This window comes from Epinephelus lanceolatus, chromosome 18 (assembly GCF_041903045.1).
Source record: "Epinephelus lanceolatus isolate andai-2023 chromosome 18, ASM4190304v1, whole genome shotgun sequence".
In the NCBI taxonomy this organism is placed as follows: Eukaryota; Metazoa; Chordata; class Actinopteri; order Perciformes; family Serranidae; genus Epinephelus; species Epinephelus lanceolatus.
In genome coordinates, this window is record NC_135751.1 from 28,082,480 (window position 1) to 28,101,573 (window position 19,094).

The 19,094-nt window shown below is 42.0% G+C and overlaps 1 long non-coding RNA gene across 1 annotated transcript; it reads right to left on the reverse strand.

Annotated features, from left to right (window-relative positions):
* Positions 1-9,437: 9,437 nt before the first annotated feature.
* Positions 9,438-17,867, reverse strand: LOC144458624 (uncharacterized). The gene is made up of 2 exons (XR_013488017.1): positions 17,525-17,867; positions 9,438-17,380 (listed from the first exon to the last, which is right to left on the reverse strand). It is a non-coding gene; the product is annotated as an uncharacterized LOC144458624 (long non-coding RNA).
* Positions 17,868-19,094: the final 1,227 nt, after the last annotated feature.

Consider the following 19,094-nt stretch of genomic DNA (forward strand, 5'->3'; position numbering starts at 1 on the left):
ATATATATATATATATATATATATATATATATATATATATATATGGAGAGTCTCAAATATCCTTCTGTAAACTCTATTTCTGCTTCCAACCTTTTTCTGGTCACAATAAACAAGACAGAACTCAGCACTGTGGACTCTGTTTCTGCAGCCGGAGTTTGGATTAAAAAAAAAAAGTTGTAAGCATCTCATTCACATGTGCAAGTGTTGGCAAACTCGCTCAGCTACAATCCACCAAGTGACGAACGCAGGGCTTAAATAATGTTTGCGCCTCCAGTCACCTTAATGCTGTTTGAAAGATCCTCCCCTCCGATCCCCCCAGGGGCTCATAAGAGCATCACAACTTGTGCATGTGTGATCGGTGCTTGCTCAGTAGGTGGGACTCGCAGCTCCTCGCCGGTCTGCTGTCTTCAGCTGAATCGACTGCTTAATGTAGCAACAATGATAAAACCATTTCCCATTACAATACATCAGGCTGCAATTGTGGGAGTGGATATTTCCTCTGGCTAATCACTGCTTCCATATATATTTACACACACACTCACTGTTACATCAGTTATATTTGCAGACTCTGCAATGGAAATGTGGGTAGTTATTGTGTCAGATGTGTGTATAATCCTATTTTTCCTTGAGTTGTTCAAAGCGTCAGAGTGGCTTTTTTTTAAGTGGGGATGGTGACCTTTTCTTTTTTGGAAACGGAGATGGAGAAGTGGAATTGGAACTGGGATAAGGTCAACTTTCCCAAAACCTCAGCCCCATGTGTCACTCACACACACGCACATGTGCGCGTGAACGAGTTGGGCGTTCCTGTCTTGGTACAAACTGCTTTTCCATTCAGTCCGTGTATCATTTCCTATTGGTGGTGGCAGTGTGTGTGTGTGTGTGTGTGTGTGTGTGTGTGTGTGTTTACCTAGGGCTTGACAGTCAAAAGATTTCTTTAAAAGGCAGCGGTTTATGGATTTTCAGCCCTATAGAAACGTGTGTTTGCTCTACACTTAATGGAAAGATTACAGAGATACAGAGAGGGCTGAAAAGAGTTAAGATAGAGACTGTGTGTGTGTGTGTGTGTGTGTGTGTGTGTGTGTGTATGGATGAGCTGTAGTCACGCTATCATAATATTGTGTGGCGTCTGCACAGAGCAGACAGTGTTTGCCCCCTCCTCCTCTGTGGAACAATCAGTACACTGTGTGATGTGCAGGGCCACAGCAGTCATAATGGCAATTATGTCTCCTCCCCGCCAGATTGGAAGCTCTTTTTTTTTTATGGTGAGAACCAAAGAGTCAGACGGAGGGAGAGTTGACCTGCTGCACAGCTGCAGGGTGGGGTGGATCTTTGAGGAGTGGAGGGAGAAGAAAGGAAATACACAGTGGATAGATCTGTGCACATTTAAATATATATCTATAGCTATCAATTTAAAACTGTCTGCGTAGGGGTGTAATTTCCAGTGAGGATAGTTGGGGTCAGGCCCCCTTTACTTTTCAAAATCCTGTTTTTTTTTCTGCTCACTTTTAGTGTTTCAGGTTGTTGTTTTTTTTTTTTTACTGAAGTCTCTGAACAGAAAAGAAGTGCTGATAAAAGTGTTGATGTGTTTGTCTGAGTTGCCTTATTACCCTATGCTCACAGAAACTATTCTAACGAGCTGTTTGCAGACTTGTTTGCAGTCTGCTCTACCTTACTGGTGAAGAGTTGTGCTGGAAATCACTCCCTATGTACTATAAAGTTCATCACGTTTACTGTCCGCCATTTTATTTCAGAATCACAATTTTAAGTGTGTAAATGTGTCCACTAGCATGGTGTTTACAGGTATCAGACACTAAAGACTTTTAAGACCATTTCAAGACACTTTTCGACCAATTTAAGACTGATTTTCGGGACAAATCATCTTTTTCTTATATTATTCAAGCATAAAGTACAAAGGTAAGTATCTACCTTATGTGGTCCCATGCAGAGGTAAGTTTTATGTAGGTTGATCTACACTTTTTGTTGTGCAAAGATTTGTTTTTATTAACAGATGCTCAAACTACAGTCCAGGAGCAGATCCAACAATGTGTCGGGTGTGAAAATATTATTTTAAAAAGAAAATATATAAGTAAAAGGACAAAGATACTTATCCAATAAACATAAGAAAAGAGGCAAAAAAAACAAAAGAAAAATACAAACGCACACACACACAAAAAAAATTAATTAAATATAAAGATACTATTCCTTAAATATATACAGAGAGGATGTACTAAAACTAGGCCTTAGGATATTTTGACGTACAAACGTACCTTAATAAATTCATGAATGGATCGTCTGTCCGTCCTGGAAGAGGAATCCCTCCTCAGTTGCTCTTCCTGAGGTTTCTACCGTTTTTTCCCCATTAAAGGGGTTTTTTTGGGGAGTTTTTCCTTATCTGCTGTGAGGGTCCTAAGGACAGAGGGATGTCGTATGCTGTAAAGCCCTGTGAGGCAAACTGTGATTTGTGATATTGGGCTTTATAAATAAAATTGAATTGAAAATTGAAATTGAATTAAAGTAAAAGGACAGCATTAGGTTCAGTGACAGGTTTAAAGATTTGCAATATAACAAACTTTCACACAGAAGAACATGACTCTGTTTGACAAAAAGAAATTAAAACATGGCTTAATTAAATAAGAAAATCTCAGAATTTCAATTACTTTTAAAGCCTAATGTTTATACAATTGAATTTAAGACATTAAACCTCAACAACATTAAAACTTTCAAGGACCTGCAGACACCCTGACTATATATATCGTCCCCTATGAAATTCCATGAAGGACGAAAAAAGTATAAAGTCCATTAATTTTTTGCTGACAGCCTCATGATGCATGTTCCACATGAGAAAATTACTACAATGGGTCCATATAGCTGCCGGTGATGACGCAAAGTGACGATCAATAGTAAGAATTTACTGCTTACTATAAACTATCTATTGTCCATTATAGTAAATGAGTGAACGAGAGGGTGATATCACACACAGACAACGTTGCTGGGGCAATGTACAGCCCGACAAGTCTACAGCTAATAGTTTCCTAGAAATATGCTCAAGTTAAATATTGGCCAACAGTAAACAACAATGCTCTGTAGAAAAGTCATGATTATCAACTTGTATTGGATATATAAAGCAAACAATAATTTAAAGGGATAGATCTTTTGAAGTGGGGTCGTAATAAGTTACTTATCCATAGTCTGTGTGTTACAAACAGTAGATATCAATGGGCATGACCCCAATTTGGAGAAGCAGGCTGCAGTACTGATATGGATGCTCAGCAATGCACTGCTGTCCCACCTAAAAAAATCAGTATCAGTTTAAGAGCATGCTATAGTTAGAATATTTTCACTGCTTTACCTTGCCGCCAGCGATTTCCAATAGGGAAATGGAGCCATAATTTCGTTATTTTCTAAGCCAGACCTCATTGAGAAAAACTGTGATTTAACATTGCTGGTCTCTGCTGCCTCAGTCATTTATTCTGCTTGTGTTACTGCGAGACGTTGGTGTTTGAAAGGATTAGTCATATTAGAATTCACCAAAGTAACACAATAACACAGACAATCTAACAGATACAGGCAGCAGTAGACCGACAGCTTCAAGCAGCAACCTTTGGGACTGAAAAATGAATCACAGCCATCACAGAAGTGCCAAAAACTGGCACTTGGCTCCAGAAGCAAGTCAGTCATAGACCCCAGACCACAGCCTGGTACAAAAGCAGTTTTGGTCTCTTTTTAATTTCCCCCTTAATGACAGCTATACTGGTGATGATTTTTTGTCATAACTCACCTTTTTACATTTTATCAATGCTTAAAGTTATGCGTGCCACTTTGTGTGACAGGCTGCTTGCTGATAGTGGCTGAATCCAAGTCCGCACTTGCAGACTCGGGGACTTTGCGGGCGTATTCCCATGAAGTCTGGGAGTGCTCAGTGCTGTCCAATCCACAATTCAGCCAGTCCACAAGGGGTCTCAAGTGGACTTTCTGCAGACTTCCAAGGAGTCCAGACTTCACTGACTTAATAACCCACAGTTTATTGCCATATGGAAGTGACATGTTTTTTTTCTATTGCCTAACAATAAAAAAAGATGAATGTGTAAAACAGTTATTGATAGTTAGGTTAGAAATAATATTCAACCACATCATGATACAGAAATATGTATTGTATAGGCTGTAGAGGGAATGAGGGAATAGCCTATCAGGCTGTGCAGTGTAACATAGCATATACTATACTACAGTATAGTATTGAGTATTTATTGAGCTATTCATAGTTATAGTTACTTATTCACAAACATCATTGTAGAGGTGTATTCTGTTCAGTCACAAAAAATGCTAACCATGTGATTTCTTGTTATCTGCAGGAACAGATGAGTAGGCACTGTTCATCAACTTATATGACCGCAGCGATAGTTGAACGTTTCCGCAGCAACGAGTAAAACAGTCTCGAGGGCTGTCTGCCAGCCACTTGACAGTAAATACATCACACTACGTCCAACTGAAGTGCAGGAGGCCTCAGTCCGCTAGTCCAGAGGGGGGACATTTGGATGCAGCCAGTGTCCTCGGCTTCTTAGTCAGATCCACCTCCTCGCTCCTCCACAGCGCCACCCTCTGAGTCCACAACCTGATGGGTGATGTCACGGTAGCTAGATCCATTTTTTTTTTTTACAGTCTCTGAGCTGCTCCCATGTTTAGTGAGCCAAAATTACTGTTCCGTCAACAGAGTTGGGCGACTGTGATGAGGTGTTTAACGGCTTCCCTGTCAGAATGGGTGATAAAGCGATGAAATAATCTCAATATAGCATACACTTGAAGTGTTACATTTTATTTTTTTAGGTGGCTAAGATACGTTTTGCAGCTGTAGTACATTGCATATATCTTCACATATGAACACCTTTCATACCGCATTTGAAGCTTAAATGCGATCGCCAGAAGTAAAAAGCTAACGTTAGGCTTTAATGGACTACATGCATGGTCGCATGACTCTTGACGTCACTGCCACTAAGCTTTCAACTGATTTCGGCCGCTTTATTTTAAAAACATTGTATAATGGGGAAATCGGACTGTTTAAGCTAAATACGAAGCTGTAATGGCGGACTGCCAGCACTCTCGCCTGTTCGGGGGTGATGACGTTTAATGTTCCCGACAGGATTTGTAGTCGTATTGAGCAACTTGTTAGCAACCGCCTTTTTTACGACACGTAAAAGCTTCAAAATTAACAAGTAGGGTATTTACTGACGTGTTTTATGTCGTAGAACAAAACCTGAAACTCGCTTAAGCTTTTGTTAACCACAGACCTTATTTGAGGCATTTTACCAAAATCCCATTCAAAAAACGTATTGACTTTTAGACGAGAGAACCGGAAGTGCTAAAAGCGCTAACAGAGTTCCGGGTTTACTGGCACACTCTATAGGGACTTGGCTTGGGAACTGGAGGGTCGCGGGCTCATGTCCCTGCGCGCACCAAGTGTGGACAGGTAGCTGGAGAGTTGGCAACACCGCCGAGGTGCCCTTGAGCAAGGCACTGAACCGCCAACTGCTCGAGGAGCCTGCCTAAGGCTTTTAGCTAAAAGTAATGTTAACAACTATTAACCGATAGCTAGTTAACAACTGTTAGTTAACTTATTATATAATCGTCACCGGCACGCGCTGCATCTTGGGATAGGCTGGGCCACGAGGGATTCATCCGTTGCATCCTCCAAATTCTGTGAAACGAGGCTGCATTTGAAGGAGCCTTTGAAATGGGACAACCTTGGCTGCACCTATGTGACGCAATTGGTGACTCCACTTAGGCCCTGATCACACAGGACCTGCAAAACACAAGGCGTGCCGCACTGCCTTTTTTTTTTTTTTTTTTTTAAAAACCCAAATGCCACTAGTAAAAAGAAATGCCTGCTGCACCTTTATATTGTTGCCAGGCAACCACCCCATCACCTCCTAACGTTCCCATGTAATCAATGTACTGTTTATTTATCTGACAGTGATTAGTAAGTCAGCTCTGGTTGAGGGTGAGAGGCTATCGGAAGGAAGGAAAGGAAGGAAGGAAACAGATCTGTGTGGGTACATGAGACCTCTAAAAAAAGGCTGGATCAAGGTACCACCGGTTGGTCCAGGAGCTTCACCTCGATTGTGGCTGTTTCCAGGCACATTTTAGGATGACTCGGGGGCAGTTTGACAACCTGCTGTCTATCATTGGGCCGTATAGCCGTTGTCATGACCACCACAGGAGGCCCACCTCTCAAATCATCCGATTGGACAATGGGGAAACGGCAGAGAAGACTTAAGGCGTTTTTCTGAGTTGAAGTTTTTTTCAATGCGAGGAACTTCAGAGCACTCTGGCAAAAACGGCAGGCGCTTAGAGTGCAGAGATGTGAGGCGCGTTGCAATGCAAGAACCATGAGCAAAAAGCTTCATTCTCATTAAAACCAGCTGCTACAATGCGTCCTGTGTGATCACACCCTTAGACACCACACATGAAAATACAAATGAAACAAGATACAAAGAGCTATAAATGACTATGAAATAATAATTTACCACTAACTCAATAGCGCTGAATTTACTTCTTAAATATAAATAATGTACCCATTAATAAATAACACAGTAACTTAAGTCATAAAAAATAACCCAAAACATAATGTGTGCAGTTACTATGGTTACATATAAATGTCTTAATGGATTTTTTTCCCCACACTTGTGAAACCAAACATACGGCCTCGTGTGAATGGGTGAGTCCTCTGTCCTTTCTTATCTCCACCTCTGTTTACCTGTTATGTCGCCATGGCAACTCCCACCTCGGAAGCCCATTGGCCAACCTGTAGCGGCAGGTGAGGGAGTGCATTGTGCAAGCGCGTGGGTCTGAACTGAACGAGGGCGGGAGAGCAAGGAGGGGCGGACCCGAGACAGAAAGACAAACAGTCATATAGAGGGGGAAACAATGGAGCAATAAACGTATAGAAGGCGGGTAAAGATAACCGGAAGAGAAGTAGAGGACGAGAGATAGCGATCACAGGGTAGGTGACTATTACCTCCACCCTCCGCCTCGCGCTGCTTTCTCAGAAACAGGAAGTCGCCGGTTGAACCGCCGTCTCCTCTAATGACGCAGTTGGCTGATGACGGCCATGTGTCACTGTTGCTATAGTAACCACCCGGGAGGGACAAACATCCGGATGGCTGCTTCACTGTCGTGTCGCCATTTTTGCATCACAACTGTTACAGTCGTAGGCTGCCGTCACTGGCCACCATGGCGACCGGTAAATAAAGAGCCTACCTCTCTGACGTGTACATTCACCGGTGAATACCCTGTTAACAACACGGTTTATTTAACGTTAAACATGTTACCATAACTACAGGATTAAGAGACAGCTGGAAAAAAACACAAGCTGAAAGTGTTGATGTGGGGTTTTCATACAGTGTCTTATTTATGTTTGTAAACCATAGGAACAATTTAAACACTGAATTATTCACATTTTCAGTGATTTACAGGCATACACAGACACAAAATATCAAAGTAGGATATTACCATATAGATGTAAAATACTGTTTAAGTTTTTATTTCTTACCTTTTCTGCTGTATTAGTGTGTATGAATAGTGAAATGAAATTTTATAAAAGCATTTTGGCCAACTATGAATGAAGATTTCGACATTTTTAGGCACCTTTATCGCTTTGCTTGTCGGTTGCACAGACTTTTAATGAATGATGGCACAAAAACTAAAGTGGGATATTATCAGTTTAGATGCAAATACACTGAATATTTTTTTATTTCTTATCTTTTCTGCTGTGTTTGTGTAAAAATAGTGAAACTATTTTTTTACAACCTAGATCTGTTCTATAATAACATTTTGAGCAATTATGAATGAAGATCTGGACATTTTTACAGGTGCCTTTGTCGCTTTGCATGTATTTTCATATATTTTTGGTTACACAGGCTTTTATTGGACAAAATCACAAAAAAATCAAAGTGGGATATTACCAGTTTAGATGTAAAAACACTGTATACATTTTTATTTCTTACTTTTTCTGCTGTATTTGCGTGTATAAATAGTAAAACAATATTTCTTACAACCTAGATTTGTTCTATAAAAACATTTTGAGCAATTATGAATAAAGATTTGGACATTTTTATAGGTGCCTGTCTCATTTTCCATGTATTTTCATGTATATTCGGTTACACAGACTTTAAATGAACAAAGCCACCATAAAATCAAAGTGGGATATTATCAGTTTAGATGTAAAAACACAGTATACATTTTTCTTTATTTATTTTTCTGCCATATTTGTGTATATTAATAGTGAAATAATATTTTTTACAATCTAGATTTGTTCTATAAAAACATTTCGAGCAATTATAACTGAAGATTTGGACATTTTTATAGGCGCCTGTGTCATTTCTCATGTATTCTCAGTTGCTGGCAGCTTTATTCTTTATTCGGAGTCAGTTAAGTTTATTGCTACCATGCATATAGTTTAATGCAGCAAAAATGAACCAAAATCTACCTGGACTCCAATGTACACAAAGTATAAACAGTTGCATAATGTGTTATAATGATATGTCAGAAGAGGTAAAGGGACGGCAGCAACTTTAAAAAAAAAAAAAAAAAAAAAAATATATATATATATATATATATGATATGTTATGTTCTATTTAAAGGAAATGATTGTTAGCTTTGTCAGTGTAGTCATGCAAATATGTCAACATTTCCTGACATTACTAGATACAAATGTCAAGGATTGAGGCAAGCATGGTGACAAAACTGACACTGCACGCTCATAGGTCAGATGCATTTGTTTCAACTTCAAGGCACTTTGTGAAAAACAAAGGCACAACATAAATCTTAAATTTGTAGTTACAGATCTGTATTATATGAATTCTTTCTTTAATTTGGCTTTTGATCTGTTACTCTCGCTTCCTTTTTCTAAGCCAGCACCTCGCTAGAATAGTTGTGTGTTCTCTCATTAACATGGCATCATGGAACTTGTCAGTTTTCTTTTTTTTTGTACTTTTCCACCATGTAGTCATTTCTGGGCGATTTTCAGCTATGCAAATGTGTGGTTAAGGTGTTGGAGCGTGCAGAGATTAAAAGAGATAAAAAGTTAATGTTGCATAATTGTACCGAGACAAAGCAAAACAGATCAGATAATAGATTTTTGCTCCAGTAAAATTAGGTCGGGGACAGGCAGCTAGGTGCCATGAGGGCATGCAGACTTTCATCGAAACCAAAGACATAAGTCAGCACTTTACACTACTGTCTGTCAGTGTGAACTCTGCTTTGTTTAGAATAGAGAAACAGCATTTGATGTTTTGTTCTTAATCTGGAACAAGAGAAAAGGTGATAAAGATATAGAAAGATAACCCGTAAGAAGGGTTTATAAATATAGCCTGTATATTGTGTTTTTATGTAAGATTTATTCTATAGTTGTAGGCACCGTTGGAAAAAAACACAAGACAGACTGCTTTTTATTTTATTTTTTTAAAGAATTTTAATAAATTTAATTAAACCACACACAGCCATCACATTTATTTTATACATTATGGTTCGAAAAGCAAAGGCACATAAGAAAAAACTGCAAATTAGCCCCTCTTGTATTTTATTTTATTTTTTTTACAAACATGGTACCGACAACAGACAATGAAACATTACAAGGCAATTTTGTTTTTAAACCAACACATACAACAACACTGAAACAAACATCGCAGTAGACCTCATAAAATATATATTATTACAGGCAAGCTATGCATTTTGAAGCCTATCTTTTTCTTATTTTCACATTGATTTCTGACTTAAGTGGCTTATATGGTTGCATGTAAATTAAAGATTTTAATGGTCTGTAAATGCAATAAGAGATCAGGCATAAGTCCAAGCAAAGTGTTTCATTACAGAATGTGAGTGTGTACATCTGCTGACAAAAACATGTTGCAGCTGAGAGCTCAGTGAGACAAATAAATGGTTAACATCACCCAAAATAATACACAATAATCACAGTCACTTAAACATGCATGTATGCATCGAGACATTAAAATGATATCTCAGGCTGCAGTTATTACGGTGGCATTAAAGTGAGCAGTGTGTGTGTTTGTACCATGTGTGTTTGTGTGTGTGGAAAGGAGACCAGTCCCCTGTTCCTGCTGAACTGAGCCAGCCGACGTCACACACTGATTATCAGCACAGCAGGCACAGGAGACCGACCCAGCATGGGGCGAGGGAGGATAGACACAGGTGACTACACACAAACACACACACACACACACACACACACACACACACACACACACACACACACAGAAAAGCCAGACAGACACTGATGCTCATGCAGACATCAACAGGTGGAAGCATAAACAAAATATGAATGCAAACACAAAGTTAAACACACACACACACACACACACACACACACACTAAGAGACCCTGGCAGCCAGTGATACAAACGACGACATAGGATGACATGTTGCTCGCCCTACAGGAACAGGAGCCTTCTTTGACACTAATGAGACAGCTGACATTTAGCAGACACTGACACACTGAAGCCCCACAATTTTAGCTAATTCAACACATTACCAGTTATTATTACCAGCAGCTTCTGGGCAGTGATACCAGCTCCCATAAACCCCTTTCAGCCACAGTGCATCGCCCTTTTTTTACGCTTTCACAACACAATAGTGAGTCATCTGTGGACCACGTGCACACGCTGTCGAACCTCAACACACATGCTGTCACGGCAGAGGTGATTACGTGTGAGATTGACTTTGGTGGGCCCGTAAAACCAGACTCTTTGAGTCAAACCTAGCAAATGCGGAGCGGCGCGTTTTTTGCCTCTTTATCGACAGTTTTACAGGGGGAAGTGTGTGATGAGCAGTTTTCACATGTCACCTGGCAACGAGATACACTATACTGTGTAATCAAGTTTCCATCCAAATTTAGCACAAATCTTAAAAGCGAATTTCCCGGCAAGCTGCGAAAGAAAATGCAAATTTATGCACATCTCCATCCAACAGCTGTCGGCCCTAATTCTCCAGTGAGGTACCATTAAACTGCTGCAGAGCTGAGGGTACAATGAGATAAACCAGACCTTAAACCAGTGCAGATGATGATTTAACTATGATGGAAATATGCTGTTTATGTTTGTTTCATGTACAATTTTGAGGGAGGTTACAGCGTCTTCATTTAAAGGAACAGTGTTTGAGATTTAAGGGGATTTAAGGGGGGTTAGTGGTGTCTCGTGGTGAGGATCGCAGATTGCAACCAGCTGGACCTTCTCTCGGTTAAATTTCCTTCAGTGTTCATTGTTCAGGAGGTTTTTACTGGGAGGTCTGCTCCTCTCCAAAACAGACGGAGAGTGTGATTAAAACTGGTAAAGTAGTTTCACTTTACAAATCTGTGTTTCTCTCTCTTTGCACCTGCTAATGTGTACTCGCCTATTTTCTCTGATAACTTCAGATGCAGACGTCCAGGAGGTTTTTAACATGAGCCGAATTATCCACAGAGGTCTCTTTCTCTTCACAACAAACAGATAAGGTGATTTAAACCAGTAAAATCACTGAATAAAGCAGTTTCACGTTAGAAATCAGTGTTTCTCTGACAGAGTTTGGCTTGTCAGAGATGGGCCACTAGCCCAGCACCTGCTCATGTGTGCTCACCTTTATTCTCTGATAACTTAAGATCCAGACGTTCAGGAGTTTTTTACCATGAGCTGAATTATCCGCAAAGATCTCTTTATCTCCAAAACAACCAGAATCAGTGATTTAAACCGATAAAAACACTGAATAAAGCAGTTTCATGTTAAAAGATCTCTGTTTTTCCAACACTCGTCATGGACGAGCTGCTAACTATGATAGCTGATAGGAAAACATTCCATCCATTCTGGGCTACTGTAGAAACATGGCAGTGCAACATGGTGATCTCTGTGAACGAGGACCTGCTACCTATGTAGAGATAAACTGCTCATTCTAGGGTAACAAATACACAATGCTTCTTATTTTCAGATGATTGTACACTAAAGAAAACATACTTATGCTTATATACTTATATTGCATTCAGTTTCTGCTAATATATCTCCCTAAATCCTACACACTGGACCTTTAAATTGAAAATATCATTAAAACAGGTGGATAGAGACGCTTTAAATCTAAGGAGTTTCATATCTGGGGTCTCTAGAAGATATAAAATGGCCGTAGCTCAACCATGTGTGAGCAGCTTTTTGCAGGAGATGCTGTCATGCTCATCTGAGGTCTGGTGTTGATGTGAAGAGCAGTGGTTTGATGCAGTGCAGCCCCTCCCTGACCTTTACTCTCCCGCTGCCGGCTGCAGCCCTGTGGCGGCAGAACTTAACCACTGTGAACATGGCGGACACTCACTGTTCACATGTGGGTTAAGTCCTGCCGCCGCACAGCCAGGTCGAGCATCTGTTCGTGACAGCATATGCAAATCAGTAACATGGGTGTGACTGTGTGTGAGTTAGCAAATTAGTGTGTGTGTGTGTGCTCGAGAGAGGTTGCTTTCTTCATGTCAGCCATTGGAAATCCCTGGCAATGTGATTCAGTCCTGTAGTCTCAAAAATCACTCTGCCAGGAATTCCCCTGGCCAACAGAGACGACTAGACAGTTTGTGGTGAGTGAGGGACTTGAAAGCATGCAAATACAAATAGTACACACAATAATAAACGTCCTCCATCATTGTCACCTCTCACGTAAGATGCTCTATCCCTCATCTATACCTCTGTGTGAAAGAATTATCACAGTAGTCCGATGTGCTTTGTCTTTGTCATTCACAGGTCGTAGTCACTGCGCTTTCTCAGCCCTGTGTGCACTGTATGTACGTGGTTCTCGCGACTCCCAGACTTCCCGTGGCCTCTTATAAAAATAGCTTTTCAATGACAGAATGGAGAATTAGGTTAGAAGGAAGTGGCCAGTCAAGTGGCACTCCCTTTAAAGACGTTTGCCCCGCTCTGCTCTACCCCTTTATCTGTGCCCCTTGTGTGGGGAAATTAAAAGAAAAAAAAGAGCAGGAGAGCAGTGGGCCGTGTTTCCTCTGCCGCTGCTGCAAAAATCTCCTCAGAAATTATGAGGAAATTCCATGTCGAGTAAAGAAAGCTGATACTGTATTTATATGTTACTGCTTCTTATTAGTGCCTGTCAGATGAGACCTGATATCAACAAGCATGTGCACTCATCACCCCTGCAGCAGCAACTATTACTCTGAATTCCTTTTTGGTGATTTTTACCTGTCTGGACAGGACATATTTCCCTAATCGAGTGTCCCCAAGCTCCAGATCCACACTGAGTGCAATTTGCCGTCCACTTCAAGTCTCTTTATTTTCAGCTGCATGAATATTCCACCATGTACAAGGTATGAGTCAGTGGGACACTTTTGGGGAACTCCAGACTCTAAATAAGTTTTAGCCGGCTGCCTGTTGTCACTGCGGGCCTGCTGCTGAGCTGTGCCAGGGACACAGTGAACTTGGGCCCTGTCACTACCACTGTATCACTGTTGTCACAAGTCTGCTGCAGCCAGGTCCGAGAGTTTGGAAAGAGCTTTCCGAAAATAGTACAAAAGCATCTTTAAGGAAGCTGAATGTTTTAAATACCACTCAGAGAGGTTGTATTCCAATCTCTGAGCGGCCAACCTAAAACTTGGTTGGTGCAGAATGAAAACTCTGTTTGATGTGCAGATATTTTCTCGTTCCCTCCAGGCCAATGTTCTTTCTGTCAGACTGTGGTCAGATCAACCAATAACACCAAATTATAACCACTCAGGACACACTGTGATTTTGTTGCTGCAGGGAAGAAATTAGAAAACCGATGTTTCTTTCTCTGTCTGCTCTCTGTCTTTGTGAATGGCTGCCTTTCACACCGTCTCACAGATTACACAACATGAAGCATTCTGTTTTAGGTGTTTTTGTCACTCGATTCAAGGAAAACTACCTAAAAGTGAATCTCTGAACACTTAAGTTGTGAGTGTCTCCTTGAATTCAGTTTTATTTTATGAGATGTGCTTTATATCCCTCGGCCGGCCTCCACATGTTCACAATAAAACGTGCCGTCTCAAGAGAGAAGGTCATTTAAGGTCCCGGCACCCATCAAAGACAGTGCGCTAACTCCTTTTTAACTCCTCTCCTCCATCAAGCTAAAACCCTGTATCCCGCCATCCTTTCATCTGGCAGTGGCGCGTCTCGTGTGTTATTTTCTCTGCCTTTTCATCTTTTCCATCGGTTTCTCTTCCCCTCCGCGTTCCCCCCGTCGAACCCGCAGCCGTTAATGTCTATGAGCTCATTCCTTCCCTTCCCCTGTAATGACGGCATTCTGGTTGACGCACGCTGTCCAACACCTCACCTCAAACACTCGCTGTGAGGATCCCAACACATCTCACTTTTGCATTTGGCCTGTTGTGTTTTTTGGGTGCTGCGGCGGAGCCAAGCGATCCTGTTGTTACACTTTTCTCAAATTGGATGTTTATTATGGTTAGGAATAATGATAAGGTTCTACCATGTGGGCTGCGACTTATTGGCAGCTCGTAATTGTGCCAACGTGTTGCATCCTGATGGAGGCGTAGAGTAGGAAAATTAGTGTCACCGGGTGACGATCGGCAGCAGATGTGCCCCAGTAGAGTCAAAATGTTTTTAGAGAGCGTCTTCGTGGCTTGCAGCCTTGTGTGTGGGTGCTTTGAAGGTTTTAGGGTGTACACTTTTACGCTTTGTGTGTGTTCTGCTGAGTTTATATTCGCGCACACGACATATGGAGGCCCCGAGTGTAGACGTGGCCACTGGCTGTTTTCTCAAACCGTCTCTCCCCTTCAGCCACAGTCCAGAATTGACATTGCCGTTTACACAAGGGCACACAGTTAAGTGGAAAAGCCTCTGTTGAGACAGCTGGATCTCAACCCCTTGTTGCTTCAACACATATCTTCTCTCTCCCTATGCCCTTGTGCACACACACACACACACACACTCACAGATGCACTAAGAAATGCACACATGCTCACAGGCAAGACGCAATCTGCCTCTCCGCACATAATATGCTCACTATCAATAAACAAACACAGTTATGTCAGTGGGCTGCCGGGCAAACATGGCATGTGCGTTAGCCGGGTTCTCGCCCTGTCTCATAACCAGAAATAGTACAAATACATACCAGTCTGACATCATTCACACCTCCGGCCTGTGAAACACTTCACAGAGCAAACAGTGAGCGGGGCGACCCACGGGCCAGCTGCACTCTGCTATTGTGCACTTTATTAATAATTAGGAATCAAACCAAAGCCTATACAACTTTTGTATCTTTCCATTGCATCAGAGAATTTCACAGAGGGCAGTTTGTTTCCAGCCCTAGCCTCATGTGAAATCAATCTATCTAAGTCTCAAGACGTTATGTCAACACTGGGGCACAAGGGTTACAATAATGTCTGAATTCCCCTCTTAAGTGTAAATAAGGCACATTTGCTTTTTATAATTGCTGTCGTGTCAATTACACCTCTTAAACACACACACACACACTGGAGGAAGAACAGAGCGGAGGAAGAAATGTAACTATTAACCAGATCAGCTGAGTTCAGAAAGGAGATGAGATGAGCACGTCTGAAACTGTTTTCAAGACAGTGTTTTCAGTGTTTAATCTGAGCAATGATGCTTCTTCAGGCTAACACCAACAGTGACAACACAGAACACATCCCAGCGACTTAAACCTAGATCTTTGAACTCACACACCTTACAGTACAGCGACACCACACCCTGGCCCTCTTGCTACCAGACAGACTGTGCGTCTGGGTTGTGTGTGCGCATGTGAGCAAGATTGTATTTGTTTCATGTTGCGTGTGAGGGCGTAATTATTGCTGAGGCCGTGACATTCAGTGACATTCAAACAAGGACTCGCGCTCTACTATGGGCCCTCTCTGTTGCAGTTTTCCTGAATCAAAAGAGGGGGACGTTCATTGGCTGGCCTGGAATCAATGGAACGCACCACATGTGGGACATTAGTCTGAGAATAAAAAAAAGTATTTCCAGCTCCAGATTAAAAAAAAAAAAAAGAGAGAGAGAGAGAGAGAGAGAGAGAGAGAGAGAGAGAGAGAGAGAGAGAGAGAGAAGAGCTCAAAGTCTCTTCGGGCTGTAAAGCTAGCCTCAGCCCAGCCCAAGCCCGTGGTCCGCTCCCTGTAGCCCAATGCGTGTAACCCTATCCTCAGCCCGATTCGTTGCCAAACACCCTTACCACCACCAGCCCTGTACTTAGTGTACAGCCGCCCTGCTGCAACTGAACCACACATGCACAAATGGATGCAGAAACTACACACACACACACACACACACACTTTTATTCCACTACGCCACGGTTTCCTGAGCCTGGGCCCATTCCTACGAATTGCTGCTGGGCACACCCACCCACCCAGCCACACCACCAAAGCCAAGGCAGTCCTGGATCCCCACCTTCTCTCCTGCTCAAGCTCCCTCTGTCCCCTCTTTCCTCCATCCATTCATCCCTTTAGCTTTCCCTCACAGGCTTTACAATCTAATGATTCCTCGCTTTAAAAGGCAGAATAACTCCTACCTCTCCCCTCTTCCCTGTGTCTTTCGGCGTAGAGGTTATCTAAAGTCAGAGCAGAGCAAAGCAACAGATCCCTCTGCTGAACTACATTAACTCCTTTCTTCTGCGCTTCAGCTTTAATCTCCTTCAGCTCCATTTTCGCCCTCCACTGCCAAATTTCTTCTATACCAACACTCCCAGAGGAGCACTAGACAGGACGGCGGACAGGAAGACAGAGACCGCCGGCCCTGAGCTATAGCTGAGACTATTAGCTAGAGTAGCTGCTGGATTCCCTTCCTTTCATGGAGGTTTGGGAGCTCACTGACTTACAGGGCCTCTGAACAATGAGAGGAATGTTTGAGCGGCTCCGGCCCTCGCTTCACCACTACCATTACAACTCTCGGCTGCTTTTCTTGAAACTTTTTATGACCCCTGTTCTCACTCTTTGCTGCCAACGACGCCCCGCCGAGAGGCACACAGACTGATGGACGTGAAGACAGATAGATGACACGCATGTGGTAGACGGATGACGTACTGTGAGCAGACAGTTGTAAAGGAAGGCAGACAAACAGGTAGAGGCAAACTAATTATGTGGCAAGTCATTCAGACGGTTGGAAATATAATCCCTAAATCAAACAGACACACAGACAGACATATAAGCAGATAGACAGACAGACAGAAATTAAGCCATCTCATTCAAAGGAACTATTTACGTCTGACCTTTGTAATAGAGCCCGTCCACAGTGGCAGACCACAGATCAGGGCAATATTCCAGTGCCAACATTACAATACATTTGAACAGCAGGCACACTTTACTGTCGCTCCGTGTGAATGTCTGTCCTGATCAACAGGTTGCAGGAATTGCTGTGAAGTGAGTGTGAAGTGCCTCTCTGTGGAAGACCAGCGGTTCAAGACAAAAAAACAAACAAAAAAAAAGTCAAAGAAAAGCGTACAGATCTGCCGGGTCATAAAGTCATAAAGCAATAAAACAAAAGCAACAATCTGAGAAGAGTCAGACCCGATGCTGCACCTACCTGAGACAACAAGTTTTTACTCCTTTCCTCTGTCTCACTCTCCTCATGCCCTCCAGTCTCACACTCCTGAAGTTGAACTTCACAGTTGTCGTCCCCCCCCCTCCTCCTCCCTCTATCTCTCAGTGTTTGTCTGTGTCTCCCACTCTTCGTCTCGTCTCGTGGGTCTGTTTCTCCTTCGACTGTGCAGACAGGAGTGTGTGTGAACGCGAGTGTGTCTGGGAGCCAGACAGGGTGAGAGTAAGAGAGTGGGCGGGCCCAACCCAGTGCAGGGGATTCCTTTATGACGATGTCAGAGGAGAGGAGCCCTCCCCTTCCTCCCCTCTCCTCTCCTCCCTCTCTGCTCCTCTCCTCGCCTGTGCATGGCCGTGGCTGCTGCTAGAACACAGGAAAGGGGGCAGGGAGATAATTGGCTGCACAGCTGCTAATAAATGAGCAAAGGCTGTTTGAGTCAATAGCAGGCAGGAAGACCAGGCTGAATGTGCAGTGTTTCAGTGGACAAACACACTGAGATGTTTGTTACACTGTCTTGTATGTTGACGATAATCTGTAGCGAGATGAAAGTTGCAGATAGTGATAACTTATCTCTTCGAATGACAGTAATCAGTGAACACTGTTAAATCAAGCAGCTGTTCAGATGTCAGAAAAGGCTCTCAGTGCTATGTTGCAAGCTTGTTTGGGGATGTTTGTGAAGTTCTCAAACAAGAATATGCATGTGTGTGTGCATCACGTGGATGAGTGTATTCGCAGGAAAATGATTCATGATAAAAACATGAAACACTTTTCAAACAGTTCACGAGAGAAAATGATCACCAAGGGCCCAAAGTAAGAATAAAACCAAGGTAAAAGTCATACAAACTATAATATAAAGATGAGCATTAAGATGCGATTTTTAAAGATGGCACGTGTTTAGGTTAAAGTCATATTAAGTCAGATTTTGAGCATATTTGAACATTAAGGTAAGGTAAAACTTTAATGTCCCAGAGGGGCAATTTGGGACACAGACAGTAGCCATAAGTAAAACAAAACCGACAGCACAATACATAACACACAGAATCCAGTATCGCACTCTGTCAAGGATAAATCATGGACAATTAGTGGTCACCAATGGTTACAACATGCTGCATATACAGTACACATGCACTGCACACACTCATACAGCCTATATTTATCCACTCAGTATTTATTTCTTTGCAATATTTGTACTTTTATGTAGACATATTCTATTATTGGTCATTGCTAATGTTAACTCATATTTATGTTATATTTATATAAACACCTATTCTTTCTCATACTTGTGAACATAATTGTCTTGTCTATTCTTTTCCTTTATTTTCCAGCTTTGTTGTCAGAGCTGTTACGTCTGTTTCTGTGTGAGTACATCGAGGGCAATGCAAAACAAATACATAAAAAATGAGTCAAGTTCCTTGTATGCGTACACAAACTTGGGCGATAGAGTGGATTGTTATTTTAAAGCTGTTGCTCTGAATCACACTTTCAGTAAAAGGTTGATGATTTGACCTTACATAATGCGTCCATGCTGAAATAGTGTCTGTTGAAGTCATTACCTCAT